The sequence below is a fragment of the Cyprinus carpio genome, chromosome A15 (genome assembly GCF_018340385.1).
Source record: "Cyprinus carpio isolate SPL01 chromosome A15, ASM1834038v1, whole genome shotgun sequence".
Taxonomy (NCBI): domain Eukaryota; kingdom Metazoa; phylum Chordata; class Actinopteri; order Cypriniformes; family Cyprinidae; genus Cyprinus; species Cyprinus carpio.
Genome location: NC_056586.1, coordinates 16436514 through 16459635, shown reverse-complemented (window position 1 = coordinate 16459635; position 23122 = coordinate 16436514). Strand labels below are relative to the sequence as shown.

Sequence of the window (23122 nt, the reverse complement as noted above, 5' to 3'; positions counted from 1 at the left end):
AGTGGTTCAGGAGTAGTTTGTAGACTGTGGGGAAACAGGGCTGGGATGTGGAAAGTCCGAAGGGATGGCTTTTCTGTGACAGGCCCTCGTTGCTGATCTAATATTAGTCTTTGTGTTAAGTGAGCTCAGTGAAAAGAGAGGCTAAACACACGCACACTCAATAAGATTTATTAAAACAGGGCAGAGGGTACAGCATTGAATCACTCAGAGGCTCGTGTCCTGGGCTATCATCTGTAACCTAACACAACAAAAGGGCTTCATTCTTATTGTGTGTATTTGAAGATGTGCACAGCGGCCCCAAGAATATTTGGACACTTAAAAAAATCTATGAATGTCATTGCATTAGATGCTTTTTTTTTTTTTTCCTTTTTTTTTTTTTTTTTTTAAAGGGGTCACATGATGCGATTTCAAATTTTCCTTTCTCTTTGGAGTGTTACAAGCTCTTGGTGCATAAAGAAGATATGTAAAGTTGCAAAGACTAAAGTCTCAAATCCAAAGAGATATTCTTTATAAATGTTTAGACTCGTCCACGCCCCCCTAAAACGACTCGTTCTAACACACCCCCACATCTCTACGTCAATATGTGGGAAGATTTGCATAACGCCACCCAGATGTTCATGCAAAGAAAGAAGGCTTACCTTTTATTTTCATTGTAGTATTGTTGTTGCCGCCGCCACCACCACCATGTCATATAGACGCTGTGTGTTTCACTGTGAAACTACTTTGTTTGGCCTTCCAAAAGTGGATGATATCCGCTTCGTCATGCCTGGAGCTGATCCGTGCTGGTCACTGAGGAATTACATCAACTTTGCACTGTGGATTACAGAATTGGCTTTCACCGTAGATGAAACGGAGTCCAGCCCAGGGTCGTCACATGTGGTTGCCTCAAGCCCAAGGTATGCTCCTTCGTAGAATGCACCTGTTGCGCTGTTCTCAAGCCACCTGCCTCTGCTCACTCTAGGCCTCCGGCCTCCGCTCACTCAAGACCTGCGGTGTGTGATGCTGTTTTGTTGAGAAAGCGATACTACTTTGTTTGGCCTTCCAAAAGAGGAAATGACTAGAAATCATGTTTATATCACGTTTAAAATGGGTTTTATGTTTATATCTCGTTGCTCCGGCCGGACAAGGCATCACAATCTGTTAAGGGGCGTAACATTTCCGTCACATGCTTGAAGCATTCGGCCAATCACAATGCACTGGATAGCTGGCCAATCAGAGCACACCTCGCTTTTCGGAGCAATGAGCTTTGTAATAATCGACCCATTTCAGAAGGTGGGGCATAGAGGAGAAACAATAATGTACAGTATATGGAAAATGTGTTGTTTTTTTTCTCCTTAAACCGCATAAACACATTTCATTACACCAAATACACAAAATAATGTTCTTTTTAGCAGCATCATATGACCCCTTTAAACTAACTTCAATTTTCTAAGCCATTTTTAAGCCAGTTGGCCTTTAACCAACTGGTGTCAAGGTGATTATTAGTGGATGTGTTTAGTCAGTTGCCCTCAAGTTCACACAGGTATTTTCGCTTTGGTGTGTTTTGGTTTTGATTTTTTGTTTTGTTACTATATACTATCTCTACTATATATACTCTCTTATTTGGGATGGGTTAGGATAGTTTTTTAGGTAGGTGGCCTTTTTTTTATATATAGATCTATTGGAATATGGTGGGTTTTTGTTGGAAATGTGAAATATTATTAAACTTTTATTATGTTTGACAGTAATATAAATAAGAGCGAAGCAGTTCCACGGTTCTAGAATGGAACTCTGTTTCAAAAGTGTTCCTTCAAATCACAGAGAAGCAGCTGTTCTGGCAAAAGGCTCTACTGTATCTTTATACCACTGCCACGTCATGTCAGTCATGTACTGTATGTGTCCCGTTGTGCACACAAATCAATAATCAATATTTTAGCTTTGCATGTTTAATAATCAGGGATTTAGATCTTTAATCTTTAATGTACAAGTTATAAAATCATAACTTGGCTCTATTTCTCATGTCTTCTGAAATATTTTTATAATGATAATTATCACTTCTCTAACTCTGCTTGGCTGCCCTATTCCAGACAATTAGCAGTCATAAAAAAAGGCACTATTTATTTGAAATCATTTGCTTTGAAGGCTTTGATTAAGTGGCCAAAGAGAAAGATATTCACAAACAAGAGTGCTTTGAGCCAGAAGCCCCTCGCTCACGCTGAGCTTTGATGAAAGTCCTGTCAAAGCCAAGTAAAGATTTCACCTCTGAGAGACAGTAGGAATAGCTTTAAACGGATGGATCCGCTTCCAGACACAGCACACCCCTAATGTTCATTAACTGAGAGAATGAGAGACATGCAGAGACGCTGACCGGTCCTGCAGAAGCGTAACTCCGTCTCACTGCTCTGAAAGAGGGAGAGAGACATGGCAGAGAGACACATAAACTGTCTATGGAGTTTATGAGAATTTGTCAGAGAGAGACACTAAACCATACAACAACCATCACACTAACAGGGAGTGCCAGGCCTTGGCTGAGTTTAGTGAGATCCAAAGGTCTGAAACCACCTTGAAAATCTAGAATTTAAACCTCAAAATAAACAGAATTTGATCTGCTCTGTGAGTGTGACTTTGTTTTGTGCGAGCTGGCTGTTGCAGAGACACTAATTAACAAGCCCTGTTATTGAGATCACAGACATTTCTACATCTTAATTGCATCTTAATGACATTTCAGCTCAGATGCTGAAGCTGGAGCCAGATAGCATGACAGAGAGAGAGAGAGAGACGGTGGATTTGATTTCAGTGGGAGAAGAGCAGAGCTACAGTAAGAAGCATACCAGGCCATATGTGACATTGACTCTTCTATCCTGCGGTCAACATTTCAAGGGGCGTGTGAAGCGCTAATCACGACTAAAACCCCTCATCTAACTCTCTCTGAGCCTCGGTCCCAGCGGGAGCACGAACTTGATCCACACTCCTGCTCCATAATTACAGCATCATTCCCAGGTAGCAAGCACTATCTCTCTCTCACATAAGCTCCGGTAATCTGACTCTCAAGGTTTATTTTAATGTATTTCAGTTTTTCATCCGCAAGCTCTTCTAGTTGGTGTTAATCGGATATACTGTGCAAATAAGGAAACCTGACAATGAGGTTTTGCAGGTGTTTTGTCACAGCAGGCAGGGGTAGTCATCGTTACAGGCGACAGATTTACAGGCACTTCATATTTGCATCCTGCTTATGGGTCTTGTGTGTGTAAGGCCTTGAATTTGAATAGAGATTGCAAACAGGATTCTAAATTGTAATTAAAATTTTAATTTAAGTAGACTAAAATGAATTGAAATGTAAAAATATAACTGCAGTAAGTGTCATTTTTAACAAGAAACAGACTTTGATTATTGGCTTGACTGTCTTAAAGTAAAAAAAATAAATAAAGCAAGTAAAGATGAATAGATATATTTAGAATTTCTATGTTGTGTGTGTGTGTATATACTTATAATACTGTCCTTCTTTATTTACTATATAATTTGAAAATGTTTCTAATGTCACAAATAAATCTGCCAATGTAAATGTATTTTTTTTTTAACTTTATATTTTGACCATTTTTTTTTTTTTGTTTATGAGTTTCATGGGATTTGTCATAATGTACCGTCCTCTCAACTTCAACAATCAACGTCTGCTCATCTATGTTTGATGCTTAACATGAGGAGTGGGATTTTGGTACAGCGAGTTTTCAGTGTGGGCGGTGCTTCTCTGTGCAGTGCTACAGTTTGATGTTTTGTTATGTGATGCAATGACATTCATACATTTTTAAGTGAGACTTGAGTTCCCATGTACTTTTGGGCCACTGTACATGTATTGTTTTGAACCGTCTTATTCGTGTTTGTCTTATCGTTTTGGGCCAGTGATGATGCCACCCACTCGTGTATATGCCTGCGCAAATGTGTAGCAGATGGGCAGAAAGAGAGGGACCTTGATGAGAGAAAGGATGAGAGAATCAAATCTACCACGGCAAATATTTATTTACGAGATGAGCTCTCCTTATTCATCTCTCTCTGCTTTACAAGCAACGGCTGCCTGCCTGCGTTCCTTCACATGAGAATAACTGTGTGTGGGGGGAGAGGGTGTGTTTGAGGGCACTGGGTTACAGAAGTAAGCCATGCATGAGACACAAATGCATGTGTTATGAAGAGGACGATGTGTGTGTATGTGTGTCTATGTGTTTGTGAGACACAGAAAGCCAATGTGAATTTCAAGAAAACATGTCCAGATTTATTAAAAAAAAAAAAAGGTATTATTGAACTAACTGCGTTATGCCAGTTAATCAAATTGATTGCATATATATATATATATATACAGTATGTGTGTGTGTTAAATTGACAGCCTTATTTTTTTTTTTTTTTTTTTTATCTAGCCCTTCATTAATTCATTCATTCATTTTTTGCATTGATTTTATTTTCAGGACAATTAAACACTTAAGCACCTAGAAGTTATTTTCAGACGTTCTCAATACCATGTTCTAATTAGCATCCAGACATTTAACTTTTACTTCATTATTATTTTGTAATCTCCATTATTCTCAATAGTGATTCTAACTAGATTCTTGTATTTTAGTTAAACATATTACAGTAAAAAAGGGGGGGTCTAGGACCCAGACAGGAAGTAGAAAAAGAAGAATTCACAAACAGAACAATCAGTACAGACTGTACTTATGTCATGGAGTTGTACTGGCCACTTTCAACAGTTCATTCTGAATGAGAGGTTAGAACAGGGGTGTCAGACTCAATTCCTGGAGGGCTGAAGCCCTGCAGAGTTTAGATTCAACCCTAATTAAACACACCTGATCCAACTAATCAAGTCTTTCAGGCTATTTGAAGACTACATGCAATGTGTAATGGACCAGGGTTGGAACAAAACTCTGCAAGACTCCGGCCCTTCGGGAATTGAATTTGACACCCCTGGGTTCGAAGGTGAATCAGGTGGAGGGGTTTAGAAGTGCCAGTGTGTGTGTGTGTGTGTGTGTGTGTGTGTGTGTGTGTGTGTGTGTGTGTGTGTGTGTGTAAAACCAAAGAATATGTGGCTGTGTTCTATTAATAATACCTGTCCTAAATATGTCTGCTTCCAGACAGCCATCTTCCCATACAAAAGCCTCTGCTCTCTTTTTTCTCCTTTCTTCTCCTCGCATATTCATTCTCTCTCGTTTTTTCTCACTCATAATTTATGTGCTCCTGTCTCATGTTTATCCTGCATTTAAATGTCACACAGAGGAGAGGTGGCAGCAGTGCGCCAGTCAATAGATGTGCTAACACTTAACGACCCCTGCCGAAGCAAACAAAAACAGATCGTTGGTTCTTCAAACTGCTCCTCAGAGATCCACCTCACTGGAATGCTTGTAATTGTCCTACGGAGTGAATGAAGGAACCCAAGGACAATTTGTAGCAGCATCTCTTAAGAGTGTGCTGTACTGGAGATGGTGGCTCAGTAATGTCTTCCCTTGTGTAGTAAAAAATCATTTAGCAGACTTAAATTCTTACATTCAGAGTCTACTGCTTTTCCACACCTGCTAATGACAGGTGAATTAATAAATATTTATTAAATACTTGCCATGATGTTTTTTAAGAATGCAGGTCAATATGAGAATTTTGGGTCACTGGCTCTTTTGGGTTACCGCTGTATCTCATCATTTTTGGATCATGTATGTGCATTTCATTTTTATGCTGATTTAAACATTTTCTATGACACTTGGTTGTGAATTCTGTAAACTTTTTAAACTTGTCAGCTAGGCCCAAATTTTTTAGCTTGCTGACATTGACACTATCTTTGTCAAAATTTCTAAAAAGTATACAAAGTAATCATTAAAAATCTGTTTTACTGTATGCCATGATTTTACAGCAAACATGTTTATTAATTTATTGGTTTTCAAGTGAGTTTTTTTAAATATAATTTACATTTTTTAATTATGAATGTATAACTTAGTTTAATAAATCATCAAACAATTTGTGCAAAAAATGTATAATATATTTTACATTTTAAAAATATTAAATAATACATGTAAAAAACTACATATATATTTAAAAATTATGAATTTAATGTAGTTTTGTTTTGTTTCCAGTAAAAATGTTGGCAGGTGAAGTAGAGATCGTGATTACCACTGGTTTGAACCTACAGTTTAAGTTATCGATAATAATTTGTTCGTAGGACAGTGTGCATCCATAGCTATAAACCTTAACGTGGAACTTTAATGTTTACCATCAGGGAAGGTTTATGTTAATCATATTCCGATGCTCTGTCATCTCTGAAGGTTATTCTGGATGATTTTCCAGACTGCACAGAGTGCATGAGTTTACGGCTAGCGGGAGCCCACTTAACTGGAGACATGGATGTCTGAGTGATATTTCCGCTTGAGAGTGATTGATCTGCCAACTGTGTGGACTCATCATTTTATTTACAGTCTGATTGATCTGATTTGAAATAGGGTGGTGATCAAGGTCACTGATTGGTTGATTGTGTTTGTCAGATTCACAGAGGCAGACACACTTGTGATCGGAGATGTGACATACGGGGCCTGCTGCATGGAGGACTTCACTGCCCGTGCTTTAGGAGCCGACTTCATGGTGCATTATGGGCACAGTTGTCTCAGTGAGTTGCGTACACACAGAATTCTTATATGTGAAGTAAAGGGACAGTTTACCCAAATGGAAAATTTTGATATAATTTGTTCACCCTCATGTCACTCCAAACCTGTATGACTTACTTTCTTATTTGGAATGCAAACATTTTGATACTTCGTTAGGTGCATTTTTGTTATTTTTGGAGATGACAGTCCCCTGGTCACCATTGACTTTCATTGTATGAAACAACTCTGTTGTTATTGTTAATTAAAACTAAAATTATTACAAATAGTTTTTTGGTCATGGCAGTAAAGCTGAAATAAAATCTTATATATATTAGTAAAAAAAAACTAAACTTTAATTAAATGGGAGGAAAATCAAACTTAGAGTGGTTGGCTTGACACAAATATTTTAGTAAATATATAATACTAAAATAACACTGGTATGGAAAAGGGTTGTGTGAAATTCTCCTTTTGTGTTCCACAGAAGTAAGTCAGAGAGGTTTAGATTCTTCAGAGCTGGGTATTATAACATTTCCTTTAACATATTTATAGACTGCACACCCACAAATTAATTTTCATAAAGGAAGACGTCTCATCTATCATCTTTCTATGTTCCTGCGGTTTCTCGTCAGTGTGTTACAGGGTCTTTCATTGACAGGCAACTGCATGTTTGAAAAAATAATTGAGAACTAGACTCTGTGGGAGTTTCTAAGTGCAAAGGTTTGAGACAGTCGGCCATGGTAAGGAGAAGTTGAGATGTATAGATTTACTCTTGAAGTGCTTTGCAAAGCTGCTCTTAATAGCTCAGAATGGTAACCAGTCATGTGTAAGAGATAGCAGATGTTTTGAATGACCCTGCCTGCATGTGTGCTCAGCAGATCAATAGAGAACATGCATTAACGGTGTCCTGGACGTGCCAGCCTGGAGGAAGCCGCTCTTTTACCCCCCACTGCCCTTCAGCAGCACAACATACAGTAGAGGAAATGCTAAATCAATAGGGCCAATAAATCTCCAGCAGAACAATCACACCTCTCCCAAATACCAGCGCTTGCCAAGGTAATATTAATCCTGTTTTTGAGGTACGAAGCCTCCTGCGAACCTTAACAACCACATTTATGTGCAGACAAACATTCAAACAAACAACAGTAGATCTTCTGGAATGGTGCATTTGTCAGTGTAAGCTACAGTACAGTATGTATAGAAATTAAAATAGTTTAACTTCTTTAATTGCTGTACATACTGTATGTAAGTGTATATATACCAAGGAGTGAAATACACCTGACAAAATCTCCCAAAACCTCCTTTTGTGGAAGTCCTCATGTGTAGGACATACAAAGAATTATTTTCTTTTGTTAGAAATTCCTTGACATATCACTTCTCTTCACTCTGCTTGTTTGTTTGGCTTTTTTTATGTTCCTTTTCCACAATATCCTTGAGACCAACGATATTCAAGTCTTAAAGGTTAAATTTAGCAACAGTTCTGAAAGCAAGTGCAAAATGCTTTTATTTTGTTGTATGGTGACTTATGATGGCTGACGAAGCAGCAAAAAGGTGAGTGTTCATTTTGTCCCTCAGAAAATGTTGTCAGTAATAACAATACTTACAGACTGATTTCATTGACATCTATAGATTTTAATTGATGTAACGAAATGTCACACACACACACACACATATATATATATATACTGTATATATATATATATATATATATATATATATATATATACACAAACACAAACACTTTTACAGCCAATCTGTCCCGCCACAGTTATATAATGAACCAAAAACCTCCTGTATCTGAGGCATCTGTAATTTTTCCCGATTTTATGAACCTCCTCAATCATATCTGCTTATATTTTATCTCCTTAAGAAAACAATAGAGAATGGAAGGAGACGAGGTGATGGAGAATCCATGACTCTTATTGACAACAGTTGTAATTGCAGTGAGTAAGTGCTCTCAGTCTGCCGTGCTAATTGGATAAGAGAAATGGATCAATTCCACTTAACTTCAACCCCCTCGGCCCCTCCACGTCTTTTTCTTTTGTTTTCTAGCACCTGCAGAAAGAGGTCATTGCCTCATGTGTGTTTCATGTGTGTATGAAAATAGCCCTGCATGTATGTGCATTCTGACAGTGTCCCACTTGGATACAAAACTTTACAAGAAAAAAAACTTTATTGCCACAGTCAGTAAAATCTCTCTCCCAGAAGTCTCTCTTTCTCTCTCATGTATATCACTTCCTCTAGTCATGTATATCACTTCCTCTAGTAACTTACCGTAAATGTTGTCCATGACATCTATTCAGTAGCTCTGTTCTAAAACCTTGTTAGCTGCCTCGCTGCTTATTGCCTAATGGCAGCTGCCTTATAAGGGATCATCCTAACTGCTATGGAAACTTATAACTGATTGATTTGGAACTCAAAGAGGTAGCTTGACATGCAATTGAATATAGCATAATAACACATGGCACACAGACATTTTGTGTAAAGTAATGTTTTTATTTACACTGAGCTATCTTTAGCAATACCTTTCAGCACTGAATGAAATATGTTTCTAATCAACAATTTCTCTCACTTTGTCCATCTTTTTCAAGATTTTTAAAACCATGTTCAAAAATGATAAACCGTTTTGGTTACCATTGACTTCCATTGTATGGAGAAAAAAAAAGAAGAAGATATTTCCATTTCTTATTTGTTCCACTGAAGAACAAAAAAGGCATACAGGTTTGGAACTACATGAGAATGAGTCAATTTTGGTTGAACTATCTCTTTAAAATATGCAGTGCTCTCCAAAATATGTACTTTGTCATAGATGTCTTGGCAACTTGTGCTTGCTATGAAGCCTCTGTTGATCTTCCTGCTTTGAGAGGTAAATTTACTTCCTCTCTTCCTACTTGCTTCACTGTCTTGCCGTCTGTTCTTACATAGTTAAATGGGCTCCATGTTTAAAACACTCCCTAAATGTGGCATTTGCCTAATAGCAGTGAAATGGCCATTAGAGCAGGGGCTTTAAAGAGAATGCTACAAGAAGAGCAGCAATTATGACCATCAGCAATAAATGATAATGTAGATGCGAGAAGACTGAAGCCCGACATCCTCTTTCAGCTCCGCTGTCTTTTAAATGGGGTGTGAAATGAATGGCATTAATAGCAATTGTACGATTTTCTTTTTTCTTGAGTTACTGTCATCAGTAGAACGGAGGTAGGCTGACTAACACAAACTTTTCTGAGATTAAGACATTTATTTACTTTGTTGTGAGTTTGCAGTTTATGACAATGAACTTATTAGACAATACCAGCATAGTGGATGTAGTATGTGCGGGTTGTACTCATACTACAAACATGCATACTTGTACAGTAGAGCAAAGTTGAGAAGTTATTCATGAAATGCAGTACTCTCACAGTGTGCAATTTCAGATGGATCTGAAAAGGAATGGTTCATACTAAAAGGAGAAATCCAGGATCATAACATTAAAAAAATCAAAAACAGCTGATGCATATTATTTACCAATCATTTTGTAAAGTGGAGTTAAAAACTCTTGCTGTTTTGTTTTGTTTTGTTTTTTTCACAGAAGGACTGGATTGCACCATGTGATTTGTGGGATCATTTGTGTCTGTAGCACAAACAATGTTGATTTCCAAATTTAGTTTTTTCAGTTTAGAGAAAATATTGGAAGTCAACCTATGAATTAAATAATCATTTGAATGTGTGTTGAGTGTAATATGCTAATGTGTTTTGTGTCTCCAGTCCCCATAGACTCAACTGAGGGCATCAAGTTGCTGTATGTGTTTGTGGACATCCAGATTGACACTGCCCACTTCCTGGACACACTCAGGCTCAACTTTCCCCCTGGCCACTCGCTTGCCCTCGTCAGCACCATCCAGTTTGTGGCTGCTTTACAGGTGACCTTTGACCCACTGCTTCTTACTCAGTGATAACTATTCCCTGCGGTTAAAGAAGTTCTCTGATTCGCTTACTGTCTCTCTCTCTTTCTCTCTCTATCACTTACCTTCCTGCTTCAAGGTCTCTGACAGCACATAAGGCTGCCCGTGTGTGTGTGTGTTTGCTCCTATAATAGTGTGTGTTTGTGTATGTGGGTGTGAAATGCAGTTAAAGTTATTTTGAACTGCACAAGAGGATGAATTATCAGAAGTCATGTTGCACTCAGCACTCCACATTACATAAGTGTGAGATTTTCTTCCCTTGCTTTTTTTTTCTTTTTCTGTTTCACTCTCTCCTCCTCGCTGTCAGTTTCACCCTCCTGCCTAAAAATGACCCATGTTATTTCTGGAAATAGCACGGCCTGTGTATCATGTGTGTGTAGGCCCATTCCCGTGCTGTGGGTGGGTGTTGGGGGTCAGAGGGGTGTGAATGCACACGTTTTATGTGTTTTTGTTATTTTTTCTGCTCGTCAAAATCTTAACCGTAATGTCTCCGCCCCCATCGCATTACTGCAGCTTTATTGCCTTAATTTTTTTGGCATCATTTCCTTGCTTCCATTTTGTTGGAAAGGAAAGCCTGTAGGTGTTGGGAGATGTGCTGGATGACTGTTTCTCTGATTGTATCTGTCTCTCTTTCCTTCCACTGAAAAGGTGTCGTTGCACGTTCCAGACCCAGTGCTCAGCCAGAGCTGCAAGCTACTCTCAGAACCTGACTGTATTACTACACAAACAAACAGCCTTTGTTTACAAGTCTAATGAGTTTAAGAACATATTTTAACACTAAGAGTAGTTTCTAGAATCGTTCTAGAATTTGTTTGTTTGTTTGTTTGTTTGTTTTTAAGAAAAATAAATTATTTTATTTTCAACAAGTGTGCATTTAGTTGTGACAGTGAAGTCATTTGTTGAAAAAAAAAAGTTTTAAATAGATGCCTTTTTTTATTTTCTATTCAAAGGATCCTGAAAAAATATATCACAGTTTCCATAAAAGTATGAAGCAGCACAACTGTTTTCAACATTGATAATAATTAGAAATGTTTCTTGAGCAGCAAATCAGCATATTAGAGTGATTTCTGAAGGATCATGTGACACTGAAAACTGGAGAAATTTTTTATTTGAAATTTTAATAATATTTCTTAATATTGCTGTTTTTACTGTGTTTTTGATCATAAAAGCAGCCTTGGTGAGCATAAGAGGCTTCTCTCAGAAACATTAAAAATCTCACTGATCCCAAAATTTTGAATGGTAGTGTATATAATATATTAAAGCAAAGCTGATACTATGCAGTCCTATGCAGTACATTCAGCATGATTATGATATTGCTGTTATACAAAAGTTGAAAAAAAAAAAAGTTAATGCTGAGTTCCTGAGTTCCAGACTAAATTTGGACTGTTTGTTCATCAGCGAAAATTGTTCCAAAAGAAGCTAAAGTTGAGACTGTCCTTTCATTAAAACTTTATTCGATCCGAACATTATCCTGCCCTCAGACCTCTGACATTACTGTTTCTAGGGTTCAGTACCCGCAGGTTTAGGGGTTTAGTGTAGAGCCAGATTTTCCAGCCCAGAACCACGTTTTCAAGAAAGGTGAAAACATGTGGTGTGGTTCCAGATTAGGCACTGGCTCCTGTGTAACACATTTTTGGTGGGAAAGTTGCTTCTTTGGTCTCAGCGTCCCTTTCCTTTCTCTTCACAGGCAGGCAGTGCAGAGCTAAAGCCAGATTACAAGGTGTTGGTACCTCAGTGTCGGCCGCTTTCTCCTGGGGAGATCCTCGGATGCACTTCACCTCGTCTGGAGAAGCACGTCAGTGCCATCATGTAAGGGAAACCGACCCGCCTCACATTTTTACTTGCAGAATATTGTTTCTCTCTGAAATGTCACATTGCGTAAGTTAAATGCATTGCGAATGCAGTTTCAAGCTGACTTTAATGAGAAGCGTGTCAAGTGCTGTTGTAACACAGAGACGAGACATTAGGCAGCAGGTATATGTGTGTGTGATCTATTATTCTCTGTATCACACAGCAGCCGTGAGCAGCAAGCTCTGCTACTGAGAGATAGACGGAAACCTCTTGTCTGTGTGTGTCTGTACACAGAGAGGTTGTGTGTGTGTGTTTGAGTTTTCTGCCTCTTAATCTAGCGTGCAGAGTCTGTGATGAATGTTAGTCCGTGTGTGTGTATGTGTGTTAGGGAAGAGAGGAAGGAAGAAAATTGATGCATGTTTATCTCAATTTTCACCCATCACCTCTTCATCAGGGCACTTGTCAACATTAGACATACACAAGTGGTCATGTCACTGACCGCCAAAATGACACCGCTATTATGCAAATAGTCTGTATGAAAGATCATTTACTTTTTGCCCTCACCCTCAGCTATCAAATTAAAAAACTTTCTCTGACAGCCTACAGTGTAGTAATGTGATGTTATATTGCAAAGCCGAATCGCCACCGTATAATTAACAGCTAATTAAGCTTATACAGAGCCTGACTTTCTCATAAGATGTAATATGTTGGCTGGGGGTCTGAATAAAGTCCCACGGAGAAGATGATTGCAGCTTTGTGCTGAAAAATTACACAGGTTCATGGCTGATCGGCACCTTCATAAAGTCTCTTTTGAGTTGGGTGGACCATAAAGTGCGCCGTATTTAATTAAATTTGACGAACGTCACAGGTCTTCACACAGACCTCTGGTTTTCACTTGGGATTTCTTCTGAAGCAAGAGGGAGCTCCGTCTCATTGCCGAAGGCATAATGGACTGAACTGAGGGTGAATGGGTCGGTGCTGTGAAAAGCAGTTTTAAGAACTGCAAATTGGGCCATTTCTAATCTTGTATTCTCAATGGTGCCATCTCTACCAAATGCATCAATTTGTGGCCGTTTAAGTTATACTGTTAAAAGCTGAGCCGGGAAACCTCTGAGAGTTTAATGCCTCTGCTTTAAATGCAATATTTGTAATAGAGGGCCTTGAAAGAGACAGTTCGTTATTCCGGGAGAATTGGTGTGTTTTATTACGGCAACATATAAAGGAAAACTGAAAATGTGTGGAGGGGGAATTTTTTTGTGAGTGACTTTGTCAACAGCTTAAAAAATGCTGCCTTTGCAGGTAGAACACTATAAGGAGGTACTGTAGGAAGGCATTCGTTTTTGAAGGCGACATTGATATGTAATTTACTGTGGTATCCCATAATAATGTGCCTTTAACTCTGTGATTGGTGGAAGGATTTAAAATGGCATCTGATAGAACCCTTGAAGTTTAATTTTGTCTTGGGAACCCTGATTATTTTTTACTGTATATAAGAGAATTTTAAAAGTGTGATTTCCTGACCTAGAAAAGAGATGGAATTTTTTTTTCTAGTTATGTCAAGCGGTACTACTTTTATTGTACAGAAATTAGTATTTGAAAAAAAAAAAATTAGGTTGATACAGATAAGATGATATTTCGTTTGATTTGGCTGATTGTCTGATAACTGATATGGTACTAATATATTGTGCATCCATACTTTCTGTTTCCTTAGCAGGTACATGGCAGCAGAACTGATTTTTTATTTTTATTTTTTTCCTAACAGAGCCGGTATGTTTGAGGGACAAGGAGAATGAATGATAAAGAGCATTTTTCTGTCACTGAGTGTGTGTGCGTGTGTGTGTGTGTGTGTATGCACACGAGTGAAGGATGGCTGGTTTAGCCTTTGCTCCATTGGGCCCAGGGGGATCCCACCCACATTATGTTCCGTAGTGTTTCATAAACGTGTCTTAATTAGCCTTTCTAATTGTGGCTGCATCCCCCAGGGTCCATCAGGATTGCTAGGTTAATCTATACTCCCATTAACTATGGCAGGTCTTCTCCTGTCAGCACGGCAGAGGATAATCAGCGTGTTGAGTTCTGCTTGTGTGCTATCCGCGTCATGACCTAATCATTTCATGCAAGTTTATTTGTGGAGTAGCTGGATTGTAGCCCATCAGCCTCCGTGTCTATGACTCGCTTTCCGGCTGGTTAAAGTTGCCTTGACTTTAGAGTGAGTAGGTCTTGCCCTGATTGCTTCCTGAATGTTAGAACTGTTCTGATCTGGTTTATGAGTCTTCAAGGCCGAGACCCATTGGCCTTTATATTTTCTTACACAAATCCCAGAGTTAGCAGAATGTTATTCATTCTGCCCACTCAGACTATCTTTCTCTCTGATAAAGTTGTGTTTCTCTCTGAAGATATATTGAGGATGGAAGATTTCATTTGGAATCCATCATGATTGCCAACCCAGATATACCTGCATACAGGTAAATCAATGTGAAGCTGTATACTTTTTGCTAAATCATGCATTTTTATTGCCTTAGTTCATAGTCCTCAACCTTTTTATGACTCTCTGGTCTACAAATCCAGCAAACATGCATTATCCAAAGCCAGTTGACCAGATTTAGCCAGTTTGGTAATATCCTACTTGGTTGCAGAGGACAGCTCCTTCCTCTTGGCCCAGTTTTAAAAACTAAAACCCATTAAATAACATGAAATAATATATCTAACACCTGGCGCATTGATCGTTTGAATCATAGGCTGGGAATAATGAGTGCAAGCTTTGTATGATATGACATCTTGGCCAAGATGATGTTCATGATTCTGCATATTTTATTGCGTTATCACAAATTAAACAATTAAAAAGTTTTTTACAATTTTTTTTTAGTTGTGCACTTTAAGCACAACTACACAATATGCTTACTAAATCCTTAATAAAGGTTTGAATAAAGGGCGTAGATGTCAGTTTTCTTAGACCCAACTTCCCTTTTTGGCCACTATTATCATATCAACTATCTAGCAACATCCTACTATCATATGTTCTTCAAAAAATTCAAAAATCATTTCTGTTTTGTTAGTATAATATTGTTTGTAAATGTGTTGTTCTCCATGTCTGCAGGTATGACCAATACAGTAAAGTGTTTTCTCGAGAGTATTATGAGCATGAGGCAATGCGGGCCACCAGATTGGAGGCCATAGAGAATGCCCGGTCAGCCCAGAGATGGGGCCTCATCCTAGGCACCCTTGGCCGTCAGGACAACCCCAAAATCTTGGAGGTCAGACTATCTGCTACCCTTTATCATACAATATGTTTTCTGTTAGTGTAAAAAGGTCTATCTTTCTTGCTCATTTCTGTCTTGAACCTGAGCTGAAAGACACACACACCCTGCGGCATTTGGCTGGGAGGAGAGATCAACAGGGGCGTTAATCGATTGTTTTGAGAGGGGCAGGTCGTCTCCCTTCTTTTTCTTCTACTTCTCATTCAAATCCTCCTTTCTTTGTTCTCTGCCCCTTCTCATCTGTTCATTTGTATGTATTTGAATTGGACTTTGTTTTGGCAGATTTTTCCCCTTTTCTCATCTCATCCTTTTTTAATTGGTATGCATAGAGAAGACGAGTGAGATGAATTCAGCACCTAGACAAACAGACAGTGGATGGTGATTCTGGGCGAGATCTCTGTAGCTCGTCAAATGCTTTTTTCTTGGTATTAATAATAGTAAATGACCATTAATAACTAATTAAATTAATGTCTTATTTTTAATTTTTTATTAAACCAGCTGAACATTATAATATGGTATTATGAGTATTAAATCAAGCATTTATTCAAGAAAATGTCTCTGGGTCTATGTAACACATTCCTGCATGTTCTATATTTGTCATATACTCTCTTACTGGCTTAACAGTGAAGAGCAATTGTAACCTTTTTCAAGGTTAGCTAAGCCAGCTAATTTAATACACTTTCGTTGGAGGAGAAGAGTAGAAACTTTCCCTTTTTTCCCTGGCTATGCTTTGAAGCTGACTGCTCACCTGAACACCTCCTCACTGATGTCTGGAGGTTTTTGCTGGTAATATTTGTGGTCCACTGGGTTTCACACTTCAAAGTGTGTGGGGAGAGTCTGGTAATGCATCACTTTATCCTGAAGTGAGCAAGAATTGTGTTAATATTCTCTTTCCTCCAGCCTATCATTGGGGAATGAATAATTAGCATTGATGGTTAATGAACAAATGAAAGGTGCATTAGAATGTGTTTATTTACACACACTTGCCTTGTTTCATGATGTTGTAGGGACCTCCCATGACTTCTGTTGTTCTTAAATTAAAGTTGATGTGTGTCATTTCTGTGCCGCTAGCATCACTGGTATTGGGGTAAGTTTTAACAGCACTCTTCGTACTTGACAGTAATTTTCACAATTAAGTGTAGAGTTGTAGATTTCCTATAAGGGTAAAATAATACCACAAGAGATCTGTGAAAGTGTGAATTATAACCACAAAATGATGCGATATCTATTCTTCGGACCTCTTTTTTTCACACTTGCACTTGACACTTTTTTTTACTTAAATATAGCCAAAAATATTGCAAACTTGCAAAGAAAGGGTGTCAAGAACTTACATATATGACTAAACGCTAAAATACTGCCTCTTTTTTTCTTATGCATGCAGCTTGATTTACACTTTTACTAGATCTTTTTAGGATTATTTTAGCTTAATAATTTGTAAACTTTTTATTATTATTATTTTCAATCTGTTGTTATTGTGTGTGTGTGTGTGTGCGTGCGTGTGTGCATGTGTGTGTATATATATATATATTTACATACACACACACATCCATATTAAGTGTTACAATTTTTCTTATTAATTTATGAGTGGTCTGTCTTGTCCCCTTCTCTAGTTCAGCTGTGACATTATCATAGTGATGCCAAAGTAGGAACTGAACTGACATAAGAAAATGTCATTGTGCAAGACAGCGAATCATCTCAATAACATTTTTAGTAGAGTGTCAGATAAGACAGATCTTCCAAACAAGACGACAATAGCCTAAAATTGAGCTGGGTCATGATCAGATGATATGGTCTATGGGAAATGTTCAGTGATAAATCATTGTAAAGGGTCCTGCTGTACTTGATATATCACAAACATCTATTTTGTATTGACTAGGAAGACATTTTTCATTAGATTTAGAAAACTCTTATAATAGACAAATCAATATTAGAATTCTGGCTGATACTGATAAGCCAATTATTATTTTCTTGTTATGGGTGGTAACCAGTTAAAGGGCTCATAAAATTCTGTACTATTTTGTTTTTAAAAATGACAAATATTTTAAATAAGTCTAAATAAATCTAAAATTAAATAATTTCAAAGGGTTTACACAAGCCTGTAAATATTTCTGATTAGGTGATAGGAAGCGGTTTTCTTGTTGTTCAGTAAATTTGGAAAATTCTTGGATGTAATGATTCTCTGTTCTCTTTCTCCTACATTGTCAGATCTGTTTGATGCGGGCTGTTCTTGGTGACCTTGAGCCCTGTGCATTAAAATTTTGTTATCTTTATGTAAATGTGTAACATTCAGTATTCAACTCTCTCTTTTTTCCTCTCTCTTTCTTTCTTTAGCACTTAGAGTCTCGGTTGGAGTCTTTGGGCCGTTCATTCACGCGTGTGCTCCTGTCTGAGATCTTCCCCGGCAAGCTGGAGCTCCTGGCAGACGTGGATGCGTGAGTCTCTCCTCCATCTACATGCACAATCACGCTCTCCATCAACTCCTGTGAGTCTTATGAAGTTTCACATTAATCTGAGTCTCAGTACACCCTGAGGACAAGGCGAGGTTTGAGAGAAATATCACTGACGGTGATGAATATGTCAGACGGGGTCACAGGTTTTGTTAGTGAGCAGCTCCTCTGTGGCCTGTGTCTTATTGCTGTGGTGGGCTTTGAGATTATTGAAGTTCAGTGGAACAAAGGAGTTTTGTATGGGCTTTCTGTTTCAGAAAAAAAGCAGTAGGTAATTTTTGTTGATGTTTCACAGGCCAGTGCGATTGAGGTTTCCCATGTTCATGAAAAGCCTGCAAATATCAGGGGATTTAAAAATGGTAATTTTGAGGCTTGGAAAAGTAATGGAAATCTTAATTATTAAATGTAAATATAACTGTTATATTTATATTATGTATTAACATTTTATTTATATGATAGATTATTAATATTGCATGTTTAAACATAAATATAATTTTTTACAAATTACATTATATAAATTATATTTTGCATAACACAAAAGAAGATATTTTGAAAATTTGTTTCTGTTCAAAAGTGTTTTTGTTCATATAATAAAAGGCATTAGGGTCCAATGCTGTTTTGAACCCCATTGACTGTTATTATATGATTTTTTTTCTTTAATATCTTCTTTTGTGTTACACAGACTAAAGAAATATTTAATTCATTTTATTGAATTATTTAAAATATTATTTATAAAACTTAAATTGCTTAAAAAAATTGGGAAATATTAATATCATTGTAAGTTATATATTGTAAATATTTTTTATATAAAAAGGAGCTCTGTGTGAAAAACATTTAAAACTATAATGACTCCATAAATGTTTCCTAAACTGAATTATTATTATTATTATTTATATATATTATATATATATATATATATATATATATATATATATATATATATATATATATATATATATAATATATATATATATATATATATATATTTAAATTATTATTATTATTTATTTATTTATTTGTTTTGGTCATTGTAATGGTGCCAAAATGGCTGGTACACTGAAAAATATTTGCTGTTTTCACTCAAAAACTGGTAGTACATTTCAGAAGTTGAGAAATAACATGAAATTTTGACATTTTTCTTGTAAAACGTACTTCAGTAATCTTTACTGACATTATTTACATCCTCATTCTTCATCTACATCATTCATTTAAAAAAAAAAAAAAAAAAACCTTTTAGACCATTGCTTGATATTGCCTTTTTTTCTCTTTTTCTAAGTGTTTAACTTTTAACAGTCCAGTTTTCTATTTGAGCTCTGTTGAACAGGGAACATGCCCATACTGACTCTTATTTTGAGGGAGCCCTGCATTGTACACACTCCCCCACTGCCTGCCATCTGCATCTGAGGATGGGAGAGTGGCACAACGACCCATCTAAAATGAAGGAGTGGGTGAACGAGGGACAGAAAGGTCTGATAGAAAATGAGGAGGAGGTGGAGGAAGGCATGGAGGCTGTTAAAAAAGGGAACGAGACTGAACAACTAAAAGAGAGCGCGAGAGAGAGAAGATCAACCGCCCCCATCAGTGCCGCTCTCCCGCCACGTGAGTGACACTGCATATGTAATCGAAGCATAGCCATGACCAGAGGAAAGATACACCTCTATCTCTCCTCCTCTCATTTCCTCCATTAATGTCAGTCACTTGTGCTGTGACTGCTGCGGATTGGTGACATCTTGGCAGAAACATTAGATCGGAGCAGAGAAAGACATTTCAGAGTGTGATGTGAGCATTGATTAATGCCGCACTGATGATGTATATGACATCCTGGAGAAGATAAGATGAGGAACGAAGCTCCAGTCTGCCAGCAGTCATCACTATAATGAGAAGGTTAATCGAAATGTCCAGCGTTGAATTACCAGCCCAGACAGGAGTGGACATGAGTATGATGCCTGGTAGGGCTGCACAACTAATTGACAAATTAATTAAACGTAAAAATCTATAGTAATGATAGTCATTCCTAAAGAGCGAGGTTCACACTTCTGTTTGAAAATGACAGCTAAAACTTTAGAAACAAGGTGATAATCATCGTCTATAGTTTATTGTTTTAGATTCACTTTATTCTGTCTGCTTGCTTGTTGCAAAATGCTCCCATTATTATCAGCAAAGCATTGACTAGATAGTATTGTTGATTATAATGAGATGGGAGCATCAAAATAGGACATAAAATAAGCATTTTAATGTAAATTATTTTCATTGGAATTAATAATTACAGATACAATATCAAGGGAAGTAATTGACAGTTATGATTGTTGTCAGGTTGTGCAGCCTTAATATTTCAATTGGATGTTTTCTAGCATGAAGGAGGCCTTTTGCAATGGTGTCGGGCCTGGAAATGTGGAGGCTAAACCAGCAGACCGCAGCACTTGAAAATACTATTCAACTTTAATACTGTAAGGTGGTTTTGGATCCTCCGGCTGGTGTGAAGTGTTTGATGTCTGCTAGGAGGGTCATTCCTGTTATGCAGTGCCTTTTGAACTGTGTAACTTTTGAAAAATGAATATGTTGTAATATATGTCGGTGGCTAGACCAGACATTCAGAAAGAACAGTGTGCTTTTGGAAAGTTGATACAATTAAAATAATTATTGATTAACTATTTACACAAAGGCAAGAAATTTGACAGGATGCTTGGCAGGATGGTAAAAAAGAAATAAACTAAAGAGATATAAAATGGAAATAAAGACATTCCTTGAATGTGTAATTTTAATCATCTAATGAAATTTTGAAAGTATGATTTTAGTACTGTAATTTTACAGACTGATTGTGATATTGTGATGAAAGAAAACTTTAAAAGGAACTAATATTATTTAAATAAATAAATAACAGCAATTTGATATGCTTGATGAGTTATAAAACAAACACTACCACTCAAAAGTTTGGGGTCGATTTTCTGAAAATGCTCACCAAGAATTCATTTATTTGATCAAAGGTATAGTAATAACAGGAATATTGTACAATATTATTACAATTTCAAATAATTGTTTTTTGTTTGAATATATTTTAAAATGTAATTTATTCCTGTGATGCAAAGCTGAATTTTCAGCTGCCATTACTCCAGTCTTCTGGTGTTACATGATCCTTTAGAAATCAGTCTAATATGCTGAATTTGTTTTTGTGGATACCATTATTTAAATAGATTCAAAAGAACAACATTTATTTGAAATACAAATCTTTTGTAACATAAATATTTTTCCTGGCATTTTTGTCTTCAATTTATTGCATCCTTGTTGAATAGAAGGACTCTCTTTCAAAAACAAATAAATAAAATACTGACTCCAAACTTTTGATGGTGGTCTAAGGGGCATCAAAATGTACTGGACAACAGGATTGACTGAGGAGCCTGAAACTGTAGTTCAGCAGAGATGCTAAAAAGAAATATGAGGAGAAAGACCTGTTTGGCTCTGAACTCTTCCACTCGACCCATCCAACATTTTGTTTGAAAGCAAGCAACCTGGGCACACAGACATATACATCCAGGGCTGTCACTCCAGACAGGCCAAGATATCTGCATTGGATGTTTGATCTTACCAGTAGTGCAAAACAGTGCATATACTGTACACTCTCTGTGAGCATGGATTTCAGATATACTCTAGAACTGTGAGAGCTTGTGCGAGACAGCCCACACTGAGCAATAATGTTTCCACACACGCACAGATGCGAGACCACATCAAAATTGCATACTACACATCACATTATGTAACCAAACCTAAAAATGGTCAGTCTAAATATTTCTAAACTTTGTTTTAGCTTGCACTTAGCGAGCTAAACAGGTAGCTTAGCATACCGCTAACAGTATGCATGTTACCAAAATGCTAATAAACAGCTATATACAAAATAATGTTACAGTGTGACATGATTTTGTTCAGATTTTACAAACAGCAGCATTTTAGGGTCAAATGGAGTATTTTGCACATCACACCAGAACGGGTTACCTTTTAGACTTTCTTATGCTAATTGATACTTGTTGTTAGCATTTGAGGATTTTCCTGCCCCCCCCCCCAAAAAATATATATATTTATATATATATATATATGTATGTATGTATGTATGTATGTATGTGTATATATAGAGGGTTTTAGAGGGTTTTTGACCACTTCTATATCTGGCCAGGCTGGGAGATCAGCTAAAACCAACTACATCCAGCTTAAACTAGCAAAGACCAGCCAACCAGTTTAGGCTGGTTTTAGCTGTTGATGTTTTTTTTTTTTTTTTTTTTTTTTTTTCAACAGGGTAGGGCAAAATCTTTTATTACAATTGAAGATTTCATTTATCATTATGGTGTCTACTTAAGACAAGATTTCGCAGTTAGTAGATTGAAAGTTTAAAGGGTACTAGCCAACCTGGGTCTCCTTGCTGGCACATCTAAAGCAAATCCAGACGGCTGTCTTTGGGAAAACTTCAGAATGCTTCCTTCCAGCATTCACTGGTGCATATACATGCCCTTTATTGTAAGCCTAATGTAATTACACATCTCTGTCAGCTTTAAGCGATGTTTGGAGGCACTGGTGCCTATTTCCCTGTGGATCGGAAAGGTTAATTGTTCTATTGTATGCTGCAGGTCAAGTGGCTAATTAAAATCCATTATTTCTACTCTGAGAGAGGAGAGCTGTCTGGGGCTGCTGCTCCCACCAGCACGAGAACCCCCCCTGCAGTAATCGCAGACCTCCCGTTTCTCTTCCTCCTACAATTAGACTCTTTGAAGTGAATTTTGCCCCCCCCACCTTCAGGCAACGGTTAGAGGATCAGCAGGATCGTGCCCTCATCAGCTCTGCCTTCAAATGCTGATGGTGCCATTTCAGCAGAAGCAAAACAGGCATCATTATACGTCTTTGACCTCTCCTCTTCTCCGCGAAGCAGAAGTGGATTGGGAGAATGGGCTTGATGTGGCCAGACGGAGGAGTGTGTCTCTGCCTGTATGGCTCCCTGCAGCGAGGGCTGTCTCAGACGAGGGGACAGATGCTGGCTCTGATAAGCCTGTAAATTGAATTTGTTGGCGTGCTGAGGAGCCCGATGCAGCCTCAGCCCTCTTGCATATTTGAAATCTGAT

General features: G+C 37.5%; 1 pseudogene; it reads left to right on the top strand.

Moving 5' to 3' along the window:
- Positions 1 to 23122, top strand: part of LOC109095810 — a 72090-nt pseudogene that overhangs the window by 36773 nt on the left and 12195 nt on the right.